The 12650-nt window shown below is 29.2% G+C and overlaps 1 non-coding gene and 1 pseudogene across 1 annotated transcript; one reads left to right on the forward strand and one right to left on the reverse strand.

The window, feature by feature from the left end:
• Positions 1 to 3678: 3678 nt before the first annotated feature.
• TRNAV-AAC (transfer RNA valine (anticodon AAC)) lies at positions 3679 to 3752 on the reverse strand. The gene has a single exon. It is a non-coding gene; the product is annotated as a tRNA-Val (tRNA).
• Positions 3753 to 6162: 2410 nt separating this feature from the next.
• Positions 6163 to 7367, forward strand: LOC111009303 (MLP-like protein 31 pseudogene; annotated as a pseudogene).
• The last annotated feature ends 5283 nt before the right edge of the window (positions 7368 to 12650 follow it).

Genomic DNA, 12650 nt, shown 5'->3' on the forward strand with positions numbered 1-12650 from the left:
CAATTCATAAATGTATTTTCACATTAATTTATTATTTTGTCAACTAATTTTAATGCTTCGTGACATTTCTTTTGGATAAGAAATCACTTCATTGATGTATGTAAGGTGAATAGATCGAAAAGAGGGTTAGGTAAAAACATTCCAATTAAATTCGAAATTAAAACTTTTAAAAGATTAGCTCACAAATTTGAAAAAACACTCTGTCACTAAAATATATATTTAACCTCTTAAATATTTAGTATACAAAGTCGTGACAAATTTGATTATATTATAGTAGACACATTTTTAGAAATTTTTATTCCCATTTCATTAGAACTTGTTTTTGTCAACCGTGAGTTGTACATGGTTTTCTCCTTTTAAAAAGTAAATTTAATGAAGATTTATTTCTATTATAATTCCCGAAAGTTTGTAGGTGCTAATTTGTCTATATTTATATTAATATCATAGACCCAAAAGTTTAGAAGGAAAATGGTTAAACTAGGTGTTAATTTGTCTATTTTAGTACACACAAAATTTTTATTGAGATATGAATATTGTAAAAAGAGTGGCACAGAAATATTTTAGAGGGATAAAAGTTAAGGACAGAAAAAATTTAGAAGAAATATGGGAGCTAGGGAACAAATGTTTTGTAGTGAATAAGGAAAAGAGAGTACTAGAAATAAATATTTTGGGGAGAAAATAGTTATAAAGATGGGAAACAAATATTTTGAGAGATAATTTTGATGAGAAAAAAAAAAAAGAAAGATAAATGAAGTTAGGGAAGAGGGGGTAAAATTTTTAGCAAAATAAGTTCATATTCTTCTTAAAATTGTAGGTATAAAAGAAGTGAAATAGAAAAATTAGTTTCCGGTAAATTTAATTTTCTAAAATCACCCTGCATCTACCACTCCAAAAAATTGTGATTTTAGTTTTTTTTTTTAAATCCATTACAACTTTAAAAAAATATTATAAAAATTATAAGCAAGTTTCTTTGAGAAAGAAAGAGACCATTTTTTCAGAGAGACAGAGATAAAATTTTTTAATATTAAAAAAAAAAAAGAGAAAATTTTTACAACGAGAGAGTTAAACACTCTGGGAGAGAAGTTTGAAAATGAGAAATAAAAATAATAAAAAATTTATTGAGTGAATTTAAAAGGTCGAGAAGAGGATCAAAAGTTAAAAGATAAATAAGCATTTTATAAAATTATTGGTAAAGGAGATGTGAAATAGAGGGATAGGTAGAATACATTTTTAGTCTCTGAGTTTGAGTCTTAAGTTTCAAAAAGTGACAATTTAGTCACTGACTTTTAGAAAATAGTTTTGAAAAGTCCATGGAGTAACATTTCCGTTAGTAACACTAACAGAATGCTTACGACCTCGCTCTTGGAGAGGATGAAGAATATTGGGGATGAAGGAGGAGAGGGAGGAGAAAAAATAAAATTAAAAACAAAAAATGCAACATAAATTTAAAATATTATAAAATCAATATATTATTTAAAACTTGCCACTTCACCATTTCGTTAGTGTTACTTAGGGAAGTGTTACTCCGGACGAATTATTTTCTAAAGGTCGGAGACTTGACTGTCAATTTTTGAAACTTAAACAACCAACTTAAAACCTATCCTTCAACCTAAGGGATTAAAAGTATATTTTAGCCTAGAAAAATTCAGTCTCGGTCAACTATTTTTCCTAAAATACTCTCGCATCTACTATCCCAAAAATCACGTGTTATCTTAATTTTTGCTAAAATCAATTAACAACCAAAAAAATTATATAAGTCCTTAAAAAAATTGAGAGAATTAGAAACAAACATTTTAGAGAGAGAGAGACCAGCACAAGTTTTGGAGATATAGAAAAAGTTACAAAGAGAAATGTATAAAATTTGGGGAGAAGTTTGAAAGCATGGGAAAATAATTTAAAGAATAATATTTTATAGAATAATACCTTTATATTTTCAAGAAGAATAAAAATCGTAAGTATATTTCGAAACCTTAGATAAGTACCGTTGGGAAATTTTTTAGATAAGACACTTATTAATTATCTATTTTGAGATTAAACATCGGATCCCATGACCACATTTGTTGAACTTAATAGAGATGTTTAAATTTTATATTGGTACCTATAGGATTAAATATATGTTTCTGTCTTGAATTATATTTGTGTGTTATTTTATTTAAAAAGTTTGAATTTAGTCTATTTATATTTTAATATTTTCAATTATATCATTGCCTTTGTTAAATATTTAAATTGATTTAGGATAAGCTCGTAAAGTTTCAATTTCTTCGAAATTTGAGTAGGAATTAAAATTTTCAATTATACTGTACTTCTCAAAACATATATTTTTTTTTCACCTTTACTCACTTAAAGCATGTTAACTGCCGCTCGTTCGTAGAGATCGTCGAAGGTGACTTGCAATGACTCCTATGCACGGAGGTAACTATCGCTCGTTCGTGGAGAACGTACAAATGATTAAAATTTAAATGAAAGTTGTAAACTAAAATTGTTACCCGATATATGTCTATGCTTGACACTAGAATGTATAAATTCTTTTTTTTATAAAGCCAAATCGTTTTTAACTTTACACCAAATGAAAAAAAGAATGTTATTGTATGCTATAATATATTATTCCTAAATTTCCATCATTATCTACATAAAAATAGTTTGAGAAAGTTGAAAATTTTCATTTTAACCACCTAATGTGGGTGACTTGCAATTACACCTATGTGTGGATGGAAGTATTGGTTCATTAAATAGTCACATCTCTTTTGAATTAATTTCTTTCAACAGACACTTCAACCCAAATAACTGTGGCCCGTAAAAGTTTGAAGGACAAAATATGTATATATTAAAAAGTTGAGGGCAAAAATGACGGAAGTAAGAATGCACTAAACATTGGACTCCATTGTTAATATTTAAAAATAAAAATAATAAAAAGTCTCATACAACGTTAATCCCTCCACTTAAACTCAGTAAAACTTTATATAACTCAAATTAATACTTACTTGTGTTCCATCAGAAAAATCAGAAAAATTTATCTCTTTATGACTTTTTTATTGTTTGATTTCTTCATTGTTATTTCTATCATAGAACACAATGTCAATAAAATCTGCACAATGAAATAGAGACTTAATATGACAAAATAATGAATAATAATATTTAATATATAAATTGTTACCTAACACTTCTCTCTTGTCTTCACAAATGATTCAATCTCACAAAATTTTACGAAATTATACTTCACCATTTGGAGAGGAAATGATTTTTCAATTTCTTCGATCACCATGTAAAAAGAAAGATTCATTTCAATTTATTTATTTACATTTGAATATTTGTCATTCACAGTTTTCACATTTCTATTTTCAATGAAATAATATTTATTTTTCTAAAGAATGTTTCCAATTTTTTCTATAACTTCGTTGAACATTACCATTTAAATTTTTGTTCATGAAAATAATATGTAGAATAATTAATTTATTTAACAATTAAAATAATAAACATTTAATACCAAGTAAAACATCCATCACTATGATCACAGTACAATTTATTAGTCAAAACTAACCACATCAGTTTTTACTCAAAATATGATAAATTACCTACAAAATTATCATCACTTAATAAAAAATATAAATATAAATATAAAATAAATAAATAAAAACTAATTAACATCAATTAATTAAAAATAAATAAATAAAAGATAATTGGGAACGCCCGGATTCGAACCGGAGACCTTCAGTGTGTTAGACTGACGTGATAACCAACTACACCACGACACCTTGGTGATTCCATTTTTTAATATTTGATTAATTCTTTCTAAATTAGTTCCTAATGTGATAAAAATTTCAATTTGGTCACTTATTATTGATTTTTTTTTAATTGTTTTTAAAATAACTAAATATTAAATGAAATGACAATATATTAATAAAGACTTTCAAAAAAAAAAAAAAAAATATATATATATATATATATATATGTCAAGTGTCTAAAAACTTTCAATTTTGAAAATCAATAAAGAGGACCATGAAAACAAATTCTAAAAGTATACCAATCTCTTATCCAAATCCTTGTGGAAAGAACCACGTTTTGAAATACCTATGGTTGGCAGAAAGTGCCGCATGGAATTTAGGCTTCAAAAAAATTTAAGAGTCTGAAATTGTGCAATCGGCCGAACTATTGCAGCATCCTTTTCGATTGACAATATTTCAAGACATGAATTTGGACTCTATAAAAGAATGGCTTTTATCTCCACAAGCTTTCTCTTTCGAAATTTAGCACCAAAAAAGGTTTATAATTCTCCCCCTTCATGTGAAGCCTTTGGAAGGCTCACTATCAAAAGACACTAAAAAGTTTTCCTTGAGAGTTTAGGTAAGATCCCTTACATGGACCTTTCTTCATTAAAGGGAAAAAGTCGAGTACTACAGATGTACCATACTTTATTCCGTTTACACAATAAATAGAAGGAATGAACCGGCACCATTTTTAATACAGTACTGTGACGTGACAAGTAATGAATAAAAGGGGAGTATGGTATTTTTGCAGTACTAGAAATTTTTCAGTCATTAAAAGAGTGATCATCTATACAACGTCTTTTTTCACAATGAAATTCTATCATCTTTTCGTTGTTACGAGTTTCTTCAAAATGATCCATCCTTTTCCATCATCTTCACTACTTTTTCGAAGCATCCCTTCCAGCAAGGAAAAGAAGCCTCTCTAGAACCTAGCTATTGGTTTGACCCTTTTTTGGCTCACTTTGAATAGAAAGAAACAATTGGATCTTAAAAAAAAAAAAAAGAAAGAAAACTCTCTTTTGATCAACTTTTTTTATGCCAATAGTTTATTTGGTTATTACTTAGTGTAAATGTTCCACTATCTTTAATCTCTATAGCAACTTTATCAATTTTTTGTCCAATTGAAGAGCTTTTTTACTCTTTTGTTGTTTTTTGTTTTTTGTTTTAATTTTAAATTTCATATATTAATGATATCATTTCTTACAAAATAATAATTAGAGTGTTTAATAGGTCCATTGAATTTTCCATTTTTGTATCTATTATGTCTCTGTTATTTTCAAATTTTTAAAAAAGTTACGAACATGTTTTATAAGAAAAAATAAAATTTTATATCTAATAGGCCTTTGAATTTTATAAGATATCAAATATGACATAGAACAAAATTAATTGAAAGCTCTAAAAGACCGGGTAGATATTTTTAAATTTCGGAAATTTATTAGAAACAGAAATAGCTAAATTTATAATTACAATGTAACCTAATTTTCATTTGTAATAAAAATTTGTCATTATCTATTAGCATACTAAATACATTTTACTCTGCAATCACAGAAAATCATATATCTACTATGTCGTTTAATAGCCGCATCATGTGAAAGTTAAGTCAACTGAAGGTCAAAATACTTTAGAGACCATTTAGAACTATTTTACTCCGACCTCTCACTCTGATTCTATGTTAAGGATGAATAAACTACTATTCAACTTAAAAATGGGTAAATTTAATTCATTTATAGATATCTCAACAACTATATCGTAATATCATTAATAGACTTAATGATAAATTATATCACTGATAAATATTATACTAGTGAAGACGTAATCGCTGATCTTGATAGGTATTTCAATACTATTTTAGTTTTTTTCAGGAGTGAATTTGAGCTGGACTTTTTTTTTTACTCGCTATATTTATGAATCCTAGAATGTTGTTGTTATATATATATATTTTTGGAATCAATTGGAGTTGATCTAAAATAATTCAATCTCGAAGTGGGCCCCACATACCCCACATAATTAAATATGATCACATGCAACATAACAATTATCTAAATAGCAACTTTTAAAATTAAAAAGTCCACGGGAAACGAAGACTTTCGAGAACAAATATTGGACCGGGAAAAAAAGAGGGATAAAGTCAAGTCTAAGCGCATATGACACGAAAAGGAAATCCGATTTCGCATTTTATATTCACTCTTTTTTATTCTCAAATAAAGTTTCTAGTAAAATGAGATATCTGATTCTATTAGAATCAGACGAGCCGCCTCTAGCATTTCCATTTCGCGATTCAGATTCAGAGTGGAACAACGTATCTTTCTTGAAAGAAGATGGTGGAGATGTCATAATTGAAAAAAAAACCTTAATTTAGATGACGAAGCATTTTTGTTGGCTTAAACTACTCATCACTATGACTCTCTTTGGAAAGTTGGAGACTGATGTAGAAATCAACTCTTCAGCTTCAAAGTTTTATGAAATATTACACTTAAAACCTTACCATTTGTCCAATGTCTGTAAGAACAATATACAAAGTTGTGAGCTACTCGAAGGGGAATGGCAAGGTTGGATCCATCCTCGACTCGAACTATTATCATGGTTTGTATTTAATCTTTCCTTCTCTCTAAATTCTCTCTGCATATCTAAAATAATTACATCATTGTTAGCTCCGAAGAATTACCAAATTTGCACCACTATTTTTTTAAAAAAGAATTTGACAGAACCTACAAAAAGATAGACACACCAGTATTATGTAAACCACACACTTCGACGATGTTTAATCAGAATCGAGTTTGTATGAAATGTAGCAAGAATTATGATTTTATAGTGTACCCTAACGATGAGTCTTATTTCTATATTTACAAACCTAAAGTCTTTAAGATATTTTTTAATTTCTATTTTTTTTAACTTTATTATATCTTTGGGTTTCGAATTTGACAACTTGGTTAATCGATGATCGAGGAAACCATCGAACTCGAGGGCGTCCTTGGGCCATCTAGCCCGTGGGGATAGTTGCTTCATCTTGGTCATCTAAATCAACTTTTTTGTAATTATGACTTTTCCACCATCTTTCTGTATTGTGTTCACTTAGCCTCCTTTGTTTGTATGATTCTCACATACTTTTGATTCAATATTGTGTGGTATCGGTGGGGAAGGCTAGCCTACAAGCTGGTTGGCCTAAGGTTGGCCGTTCACGGTCTTCAGTCCTTTGATTGATTTATTTGGAGGGTGTAGTTCTTTAGAGCTCGATCCATTTCTGATCTTGATTTTGTATGGCTTAATTGACTCATTGATTTTGTATGGCTTAATTGACTCATAGATAGGAAGGCATGTGTGTCGAAGGAGTTAGTCGAAGCTATGGATGAAGAGAAATTTTTGATAACTTTCAAAGTGGTGGGTGGAGATATTTTGGAGCATTACAAGAGCTTCAAGTATAAGATTCAAGGCACTCAAAAGGATAAGGGAAGTGTGATTCATTGGAGTTTGGAATACGAGAAATTGCACCACAAAATTCCAGAATCACTTGAGATCAACTATATGAAATTTTGTGTTGACATGTCTAAAGATCTTGATGCTCATCTCATGGAGATGGAAATCAACAAGGGAACCACTTGTTGATGCTACAAGATTTCTGCCCTTATTATTGCTACTGATGCTGCTACGTATGAGGTGTGAATTTGAACCTTAAACCTATTAAAACATTATCGATAACTTATCTTAGGTAAAATAAGAAAATAATGTTTATATGCATGTGCTATGAGTGTGCTTGTTCTATGTATTATCCTAAGTTGATGAAATATTTTGAATAATGTAAATCTACTTTTATGTATGGAATGGGAAATAAATTTTCTACATATTTGTGTCTATTAAAAAAATATATTGGAATTGGAAGGAATATTGTTGATATTGTTTGCTAATGTTTAAAATAATAATCAAATACATTTTTAATGTAGAACCTACGTAAATTATGTTTCAGAACAAGTATTGAAATAATTGAAAAAAAAAAAAAAGAAAACGAACAAGTTTTGAAGAAGTAGTGGAAATACTTTTTTCATTAAGAGTGTGTAAGAAACATACCAAAGAAGTAGGTCTAGAGGAAGGCGTTCCAATTCAAGAGAAAAAATTGATATATATTCATTACAGATGAGTTTTGACTAAAAAGACTCTTATATCCTCTCAAAGATTAGTAAGAAAACTATTGTTGTCTCTGAAGATGCAATTGTTTCTCTCTAACAGAATATGTCAAATGATGAATACGAGCAGACATAAGAAAAGAAACCTCGAGCAGACATAAGAAAAGAAACCTCGAAAGTTGAGAAGTTCAGGTTCCACAAGCCGTAAAAGTTTGGATGCTATTTTGTTAAACTTAAATTTATTAAAATTGTGTTTATTGATAGATTTTTAATTTATAATAAATAATAGATATTTCATATATTAACTATTTGATCGAAATAATTAAAATTTTTGTTTTCTTATGGAATCAGGAAATATTAAGTATACTTAATAATAGATAGTTCATATATTAACTATTTATTTGCTTAACTTTATTCAATAATTTTTTTATACACATGTAATTTACCATAGAGTAAGTATTATCAATGATTTATTTAATTATTGTTCATTTCTTGTTAGGCTAACTAAATTTATTTACTAACTACCATCAAAATTTCCATTAAGCATTTTTTTACTTAGAAATTTGATTAAAAGTTAACCTATTATAAATAATAATTATTTAAAAGCTATTAACTTAAAAAAAAAACTAATCAAAATAGTTAAATCCATTATTCTTCGTATAAAATACATTTCTTATACATTTATTTAATTAATTATGGTAATATGACTTTTTACATTGTACTAAAACTATAGATTTAGAGGAATGAACATGTCAGATAAGTTGAGTTTTGAATTTAGAATAAAATAGTTTAGATTATTTATATATGTGTGATTAAAAATGTAATAATATTTATTTAGTAACTAATATTTTGAGCATGAATTGTTTATTTTTAATAAAATTATTAATCTAAAATCTTTTAGAATTATTATTGCGTGAAGTAAATATTTAATTTGTTTTGTTATTTTTTTAAATATTTTTCGAAGTGTGAACCAAGTGTATACATAAGTTATTGCATATAAATTTATCATTATAATTTCTCTAAAACACGAAGTTTACAATGGGGTATAAATGAAATGGTTATGTTGGTTTTTGTCAAAGTTGCATATAAGTTTAAGAAAATTGAACTATATTACCCTTATGTTCCAATCGATTGAATTAAATCAGTTTGGCTAATTTCTCAGTTTTTTAATTTTAGCTTTCGCTCATAAAGTTTATAATTAAAAAAATTGTCGATATACGAACTAATAATTTATTACTTGAAATTTTAATTAAATTCATTTACTTATTTATTATTAAAGTTATAATTAATAAATTTTCTTATTTAACTAATATTTTTATTAAAAAAGTTAATACATTTTAGAGGAGAGATTAAAAACAAAATATGTAGTGTAGCCATTGTAAGAAGTAATGGATAAAATACTGTAGCAACTTGGGGAGTAGTGATAAAAATATTGTAGCAAGCTGGAGATGGAGTAGCAACATCTAGAGGTAGAATAATAGTTATTGTAACAAACTTGAGTTTATAAAACTACGGAGTAAACATGAGTTTAACTTAATAAACTCTATCCCGTTTTGAAAACAGGGAGCCAAACACCCCTTAAGTGGTCTAGAGTTTCAACCGAAGAGTAGGTTCACAACCACGTAAATGGAATATTAAAATTGTCATAATTTAATTCATGATTATCCATTCTATGATGGCTTTGATTTGTTGTATTTATTTGTTTTTGTTTAACAAGATCGAATCTCTGGTGTTCAGATATGTAATGATAATACTTCATAGTCTAAATCCCATCATTCTTGTAATTACTATATTTCTATCCGTTCGTTTAATTAGAGTGTCTTTTCGTAGTCTCATTTTGTATGTTTCTCACGTGCATTTATTGAAATGGTTCCTATCCTTTTCAAAACAAAAAAGTAATGGTAATGCTTTGAGAACTGATATTATTTTTCATGTTCAAGAAGACAATATTGAAACCTTCAATATTTAATTTTAAGCATCAAGATCCAATCTCAAATCATTGGGAGGGCAAGATATATATGCATCCCATTCTAGAACTAAAAAAGACATTGAAAAAAAAAACATATTAAACTAACAAAATAAATAAATAAAATAGTGGGTTAAATTTTTTACTTTTTTAAGAAAAACATATTGTACGAATTTTAATATTAAACTAACAAAATCGTCCCTAAATTAAAAATAGGCTTGGATCCTTAAAGATCACTAAAGGGCTCAATTATTAATATTGTATTAATATTTATAGTATTTCATCTCAAAACTAATTTGACAATGACAATAGTTTATGTATCATATAAATCTTGTTAGATTTCTTGATCTTTTGGAAGTATGATATCTAACCGTTCTAAACACTAGGGGTGTAAAGAACCAAACCAACTCGAAAAATCAAACCGAACCGAATAAGGTCGGGTCTGGTCGGGTCGGTTTAACCGAATAAAACCGAAATTTTATATTTTAACCTAAATTATTTAGTCAATTTTCTGTCCCGCCCCCCCTCATCTTTCGTACTTCTCTCTCCCCCTCTCTCATCTTTTTCTCTCCCCCTCCCTCATCTTTCGTCTTCTCTCTCCCCCTCCCTCTCTTCCAACAGCTCCATTTCTGTCTCGACCCATGGCCATGGCAGAGGTGACTGGAACAGACGGCGGTGACCTAGGCCAATAGCGGCAGCGATCGGAACAGGCGATGGCGACCTAGGCCAACGACGCAGCGATCAGAACAGGTGGCGACGACCCATTTTTTCTACCTCTCTTTTCTTTTTTGATTTCTGTTGAGATATGTGTTTATAAAAGCTGCTTGTGATATGGTAGGTTTTCAAGGAAGATTTTTTTTTTTCAAAGTTTGGGTTTTATAAGATCTACTGGATTTTCAAAGAAGTAGATTATTTTTTTTCAAAATTTGTATATACGTGGGTTTGTAATATCTATTAGATTTTCAAAAAAGAAGATTGAGGAAGAAGAAATTTGTTTGGTTTGTAAGATCTGTTATAGATTTTTAAATAAAGAAAGTATTATTTTTCCGTTCAAATCTGCATGTTTCTTTCAACAGATGCTAGGGTTTAGGTTTTTAAGGAAGGAGATAAAAAAGAAACTGAAAAGAAACTGACCCGAACGAACCCGAACCAAGTACAAACCGATTATTTTCGGGTCGGGTCGGTTTTGTACGGAAACCGACCCGAGCCGACAAAGTTACACCCCTACTAAACACTAATACAATCAATTAAACACAACCAACTAAATTAAGAAACCTTGTGATCAGATAATTTTTTTCTTATTAGAGACGTAATAATAGAGAGTTTAGTTAGAATTTGGAGTACTGTACTAGCAAAGAAGATATAAAATTTCTCGTTGTGTTTACCTATCACTTAGAAACTTTACGCTCCAACTCTATTCATCAATAATTCAGTTAAGGCATGCTCTCGAAATCAAATTCACTCATTCTTTCTGTCTTGGCAATTTACACAATACCAATCTGGTCATTAGTAGATAATAATTATTTGGCTATACTTCAATTAGAATTGGAATACTGTAAAGTGGACAAAAAAGGTTAATTAACCTGGAACACAGGGACATCCATCATGAGCCTATTTTGACCCTTCTATATACCCACAATGATATGATATTGCTCACTTTGAACATAAAAGTTTTGTTTTTTTTTGTTTCATTCAAAAAAACCTGATATCAATGGAGATGTCTCTCACATAATATACCCACGATCGTCTTCATTCCTAGCCAATATTGGTAAGAATCCCACATTAAAAAGATAAAAGACCTTACAAAAAGGTTTATAATAGACATATGTTACTCATTTTTGGTCAATTAGTTTTGAGATGAAATCTCATGAATATTGATATGGTATCAGAGTTCAAAAGCTGAAACGAACATCTCGTAAAAAAATGTGATTCGACCAAGATCGATAAGTCAAAAGAGCCATGATTTTGAGATGAAATTCTATTAATATTGATAAATGTGGGACTTTATTTGTACTCCTTACCAACCCAACCGACTTCAACCTTGTATAAATAAGTCGAAATAGAGGAGACATGGCTTCCAATGCCTTAGCCTAAAACTCCTAAGTTTTGTACTTCAAAAACCAATAACCCCCACGAGTCTGTTTGCGAAGGTGGAGGCCAATGTACCAATCAAGGCTTAGGCCACTAGCACTTGATGAGCTCAGAGCGACGGATGAGCTCAGAGCGACGAATGAAATACAAGAGAACTCACCATATCTCCAATGTCTATATGGACAAGATACAAAGTGTTGGAGAGTTAATGTAAAATATTGTGTATGTATACTACTCTTGCATTTTTAATGGGAATAAAATTTTTGTTGATACCAATTTCTGGGCAAGTGTCACATAGGTGAAACGCACATTTTCATCTCATAGTTTTAGGTTATCTGCACAAAGAAATCTAGTATCGGTGTGGTGCTTATCAATATTTATGAGATTACATCTAAAAACTAATTGGTTTAGAGATGAGTAGTCTGTCTATTATAAATCTTTGTAACATCTATTTTCTTTTCAATATGGGGATCCTTAACATGCTCTTCAAGATCGTGTCTCTTTTGGCTATAACGATCATGTTGAGCTCTGATAACATATTAATATTCATGGAGTTCCATCATAAAACCAATTGAAAATGAGGAGTAGTCCACTTATATTATAAACCACCATTGTTAGATAGATTCCTTATCTTATTTATGTGGGATCTTTAACACAGGACACTTGATTTGCATTTTGTCGTGGATATTGATGTCTTCGGTTGAAATGCTC

This window comes from Momordica charantia (assembly GCF_013281855.1).
Source record: "Momordica charantia cultivar OHB3-1 chromosome 5 unlocalized genomic scaffold, Mcharantia_2.0 BLBB01000005.1, whole genome shotgun sequence".
Taxonomy (NCBI): Eukaryota; Viridiplantae; Streptophyta; class Magnoliopsida; order Cucurbitales; family Cucurbitaceae; genus Momordica; species Momordica charantia.